The 6,000-nt window shown below is 35.0% G+C and overlaps 1 long non-coding RNA gene across 1 annotated transcript in view; it reads left to right on the top strand.

Moving 5' to 3' along the window:
- The first annotated feature begins 393 nt into the window (after window positions 1–393).
- Window positions 394–6,000, top strand: part of LOC136246458 (uncharacterized) — a 133,003-nt gene continuing 127,396 nt past the window's right edge. Inside the window, exon 1 of the long non-coding RNA XR_010696433.1 lies at window positions 394–489. This is a non-coding gene — a long non-coding RNA (uncharacterized lncRNA). The remainder of the gene's footprint in view (window positions 490–6,000) is intronic.

Here is a 6,000-nt window from a genome sequence, read left to right as displayed (position 1 = left end):
TGGCATGTAGTGTGATAATGACCCACCTGCCCGCACACCAGCCTCGCGCCTGCTTGTACTCGCACTTTTTAAATCTTCTGATGAGAAACTGAAAATCATCAAATAGTTACCTTATGAACGAGATTACTCAGTCTTGCGTGGCCAGACCACCTTTTACTCTTTATCATTGGTTGGGAAAAACAATGACAAAGAGAGGTCTGGCCAAGCACATGAAGTGAGACTAGAGACTACTACGGGTGGAGTAACAAAACATAACAAACCAACTGGAGGATTATACATCCCGTACAAACACATCATAAACACTTACTACACATGCTCACTGATAATTTCGTTTGGTATCGCTCCTGGTCACCTTGCTCCTGGATCCGATCGCGAGATGTATCAATACTTTCCGGATATTACCTACACCAGTCTCGTGATTTGCATTAGCCTTTGGTAGCCTCGTTTTCTTCAGATCCTTGTCGATAGCTGATAATCACTCTATAACAGGTGTTTGTGTGTGTTGTGTAGTATATTACAGTATGATGAAGTGTTGATTCTTGGTCGTGTTGTATCTTCTGGTAAGGGTAGAGGGTGGGGCGACTTAGCAACGCACAAATGGTCCGGACTTGTTTAAAGGACCACTGTTCCATCCAGACGATCTATGCAGAGAGGATATTATTAAAGCTGGTAAAAGATCAGTACAAGGGTAAAGTATGATAGAATCACATTGATCACTATCTCATTACTTTGTGACAAAGAATATTCTGATGTAGTGATTATGTCAGCATAATTTTGGGAAGCTGTCAGTACTGTAAGTGTGGTTTTGAAAACTGTAAGAAAATGTACACAGTTCGTTAAATATGAGATGTTCTAATAGAGCAGTCAGAAATTCTAAGAAAAACTAATTTAGGGATCATAGGAGTGAGTGTACCTGAAGATAGCATAAGTGACCGATTATCAAATGAAGTTTACACTTTACTTTTCATAAATATCTCCAGGAAAGCAGTATTAACCTCAAATTTTCACCAGGAGGCAGTACCTTTCTCGTATCTCACGTAAGTTTGAGAAATAGTATCTGATTAGTGTCCGTGTTACAAGTGGATTTCTGCACTCCGTATAATACGAATTATCGAAATTTTCACCAGGAGGTAGCACCTTTCTCTTAGAATATCTCATGTAAGTTTGAGCTGATTAGTGTCTGTATTACAAGTGGATTTCTGCATACGAAATATTGAACATTGCTACCTATTATCAAACGATTGTTAATTTCCGTTGATCAGTTATCGAATATTATGCACCTTTTCTACTCTGGTAACCTCAGTGCAACATACACACTCTTAATTAAGGAAGAGAAAAATGATGGGTGTGTTGTATGTACTGTGGTATCACAGTTGGGCTGAAGTCTAACAGTGACTGACTGATACTACCTGACTGACATACTTACTAATACCTTCAGACAAACATAACTCAATAACACCTATATATGACTATGGGCTTGATTTTGTCAGTCATGCAGTAGACATTCCTCTAAATAAAAGAGGTTCATATAGCTACACTGTAGTGTTGTTTTAGTTCTAAGGAACTAGAACTAAATCTAGTTTTAGTACAGCAATTTAATTCTAGTTCTAGTGCACTAGAACTAAACTAAAATTGTGGTCTATTATAGTTCTAAAACTAAACTAAAATTCTTTCAATTTTTGATTCAAAAACTAGAACTGGCATCATCATTCAACTGGCATCATCATTCAACTGGCAACTGGCATCATCATTCAACTGGCATCATCATGTGACCTGGAAATAATGTAGCAAACTTGAAACTTTGTTATTCTAGAGCTCTTGCATAACACAGTAACGTACGTATACATCTAAGACAAGAAAGTTTCAAGTTATAACACATGAAAAAGCTATTAGTAAGACATGCACCACTTTGGGTTACTAATGTCTCACACTACACAGTAGTTCAGTAAAACACTTCACAATGGAAAATAATATGAATTATTATACACAACTATGTATTTACAAAAATAAGACAAGAAACAGTTTGTATTTGATGTAATTCACAATTCATAATAATAAAAACCACAAACCAGCTAAATACAAATCAATAATACATAAAAGATGACATAATTAAAATAATTATGTTATTATTGGCTCACTCCAAAATAGATCATGGTATTTGTAGTAGCGCCCAAATGAACTCAAGTGAATTCTAAGGTTCATACGAAGAATGAATGAACATTCAAATGTGGGTTGAACAGTTCAAACTATATTAATTAGATAATGATACAGTTAACTATTCCATAATGATGTGTGGGAAGCTAAACATGTGGTATTTTGGAATTTAATCAAGTTGACTAGTGTTGATGGTGTTAGTGGTGTTACAGGTCATGTCTATAAAGTAAACTGTGAGGTTTTAAGATTTCCATGTTGTGCCAGTCACTTGCCTCAGCTGTATAGCCATAGTAAAACCTAGTAACCACACTTGTGGTATTCAATTTTAAGTTTTCTGAGTACAAGTGTTGAGTCAGTACAATTGCACGTGTTGCAAACTTGTGAGACCACATTAATATGCGACATTTATATACAGGAACCATTTCTATTTAAAAGTTGGAAAGATTTGTAAACGTTAGTTAATAAATGTTTGAACCCTGACAATCCAAGTTTGTTTGGGCCCTAGTTTGTAGGTCACTTGCTAAATTTGTCTACAAAGTTTCTTACCAGCCTTAAAGCCACTTTTTACTGTAATATTTTCAAAGTAATCTTTTTCACCATAACATGGAGGGTGATAGATAACATCATAGTCGTCTACCTTGTCTGGACTAAACACACTTAGCTCTCAATATTGTTTGGGATTACTACAACTTGTCATTGAGGGACTTAGTGAGCCGTGACTTTTTCTCTAGTGTGAACTGAGAGATTGTACTAAGTTCTCTAGAGTGAACTGAGAGATTGTGGGGCTGCTTATTATTATTATTATGATTAAAGTAGTTGGTAAAGGCAGAGCCTGTATATCAGAAAGCCTTATATAGACCTGTTTAATGATGTTTACCAGTTACTACATTAGAGTGAGCTCCATTTCAGTTGGTACATGATCAGGTGATGATACAGCAATCATGAGATCATCGAAAATCAAATTTCTGAATATGTGACTGAATTTTGGAAAATCACCCATATGGGCACACTTTACATCTAAAATATTTAATGATCAAATCACAAACTTTATAGTGCAAATCTACTTGTTAATGGTTGTAAACCATTCTCAATACCTTAAATTACAAAAAAAATACTTGAAATATTTTCAAGAATGTGCTCTGCTCTTATTAGCAACCCACTAAAAATGAAAATTCTAATTGTTTCATGTGTGCCCATATGAGTGATTTTCTAAAATTCAGTCACATATAATCATCATATTGCCTTTATGAGACAAGTTACAGAATAAAATCCTCTTATGAAGATGGAGATACTCTAAACTCTAATAGAACAGTCAACTCATATAATCTAATCCTCCACAGCTATTGATTCATGGGTATCATCAATGGTAGATCCAGGATGGGGAATTTGGAGCAAATTCCTCCCCCCACCTTGTGCAGGAGCTAGTCATAGCTACATACTTCTGATTAAATACTAAACTTTATGTCAGGCCAAGATTAGTTTATAAAATATGCACATTTTACTACAGTAGCATTTATTACAAACTTTACCTGCAACCAAAGTAAACTAACTGTAAATTGTCATCCAGCATCTTTGTGTGTGCTAAGCACCTCTAAAATAATTACTGTGCTGCTGGCATCATTGCATTCAATGCCTTTAAACAGTTTTTAAACACTTCACAACCATCTGCAAATGCCAAAATTGCAAACTCAGCAGTGAGACACTACTAAGAGGTGATTATTTGCTGCTTCAAAAATGCAGCAATTATGACAAGATAATCTGGCTCTCCCCAACCACCTACAACTTAGCCTGTTTGTGCCCCTATCCTTGCCAGCTCCTGGATCTACCCCTGATCATCTACACCATCTTCCCATTCATGGGCATGGTTTTTTTGCTAATGAAATGTACATTGTCCTTTATTCTCCATTCTTTTTTTATAGATATTAAATACAAAATGATTAATAGGCGAAAGGCCTTTAACTATGTCCATATCCAGTTTTCCTCCTGTATTAGTTTAATAACTTAAAGGCTATTAAATTTTTGCCAGATCAGGTAAGTCATTCCATTGTTGGTCATTCCAAAGTTGAAAAGTGTTGACCAATGCTTCTGTTAATTCTTGGTTCAATTGGTGACCCCTGCATGGTGACACCATCTTGTTGTAATGTAAAAATATCTTTTGGGTCAATTTGATAGAGTGATTTTAACATTAAACACCTCAATTAGGTCTCCTCTTGTTGTACTACAAAATAAAGTGAGTAAAAATCAAGATATTCAAGTCTAGCTTCATAAAGTAGTGTGGAGACAGATGGCATCAACTTAGTGGCCCTTCTTTGTATATCTTTTCTAATACATCAATGTCATTACTAGATTATGCTCATTATGCAACTGATAAAACCAAAACTTAATTTTTAAAATCTACTACACATTAGTTATTATACACAGCTCAGATCTAATTACTGATGATCTCACTAGTATCATCTGATATCTTCAAAGAATACTCTGTTGTCCACAGAACAAGTTGGCTTGGTAAAGTTTTAATTGGCTTAAACTTAATTATATGGCAACTGTTGTGTTAAGCTGTTCATCAACATCTTGCTACTGTGATGCCATTAGCTATTTTAATGAAATTTTCAGCCAAGACATTCAGATGCATGTTTATGTCCATCACTTTATGAGTGCTTCTTAAACTTCTGCAATGTCACTGTCCATAAATACAATGGTGTCTTGACCGGCTCATCAATTTTATCAGGACCTGAGAATAGGGCACAATACATACTTATTGCTTCATACACTCTATCTAGCAAGCTACATGTAGTAAGTAGTCATATGCAATCCATTTATACTCATTACTGAAACATGTTTGGTTAAGAGATTTAGATGCTTTCCATACTATAATCTTCTATGACACTTGACAGAGTGTATAGGTAAAATGTAATGGGACTCTAGTGTTTCAAGCTTCTTTTCATTTGAGTTATGGAAATCATTTCCCGTATCCTTGTATACACTTCAAGTCACTGAGCCTCTAAAATAGTCTACACTGTGCTGCTATAGTGCTAACTGAAGTTTTAACTATCAGTGCAATTGGCAATCAATGCCTATAATAGGTTACACAAGATCTATCTAACTACTGAATCCTTATACTTAGCTATTTACAACTACAGTAGCTTATAGCTTATGATGATTCTACTGTATAATTAAGATATATACACACTATTACACCTTTAATAGGCTAGGTAACACAACACCAAGGGGTATTGTGGCTGCTCTATCTAAATATCTTACTGCTCTATTAGAGTAATATACATTGATCTAGTTCTCCTTAGCTGCCTTGGTTGCCTTAGTGGTAAGTAGCTATGCCACTGAACCCTCTCCTGTTCATTCCATAGTCCTGCAACGTTTACCAATGAAATTTTCAGGAAATGTATAAGTTTGTCATGCACATGCACATTTCCTGAAAGGAATTAGGCACATTCATGTATATAATTACCAAAAGCAAGAGTTCATAATATAAATATACTAAATACATATATTATGAACTCTTGCCAAAAGATAAATTAATTGTGACAATGCCTTACACAATTCCATGTACATTTTCTTTATTTCAGGAATTACGCACATTCAGGTATTTCTGATTCAAGGAATTGTCATAATTTGTTATGCACGAAACGTCAGGTAACATTTTTTTTGCACAGTGGTAAATGTAGGGACCGTGAATACACTGATACAAATGGAATGACTTATATACAATCTAAACATTGTTTTAATTTTTAACTACAGATAGATTCATTCTATGCTCAAGTGATAAAATACAGGAGTCCTACAGTATGTCTGCTATACAAACAATAGCAGTGTAAGGTCATGCTCATT

Source organism: Dysidea avara, chromosome 2, assembly GCF_963678975.1.
Source record: "Dysidea avara chromosome 2, odDysAvar1.4, whole genome shotgun sequence".
Taxonomy (NCBI): domain Eukaryota; kingdom Metazoa; phylum Porifera; class Demospongiae; order Dictyoceratida; family Dysideidae; genus Dysidea; species Dysidea avara.
Note: the sequence above shows the minus strand (reverse complement) of the source record. Positions and strands in the feature narration are given on the sequence as shown.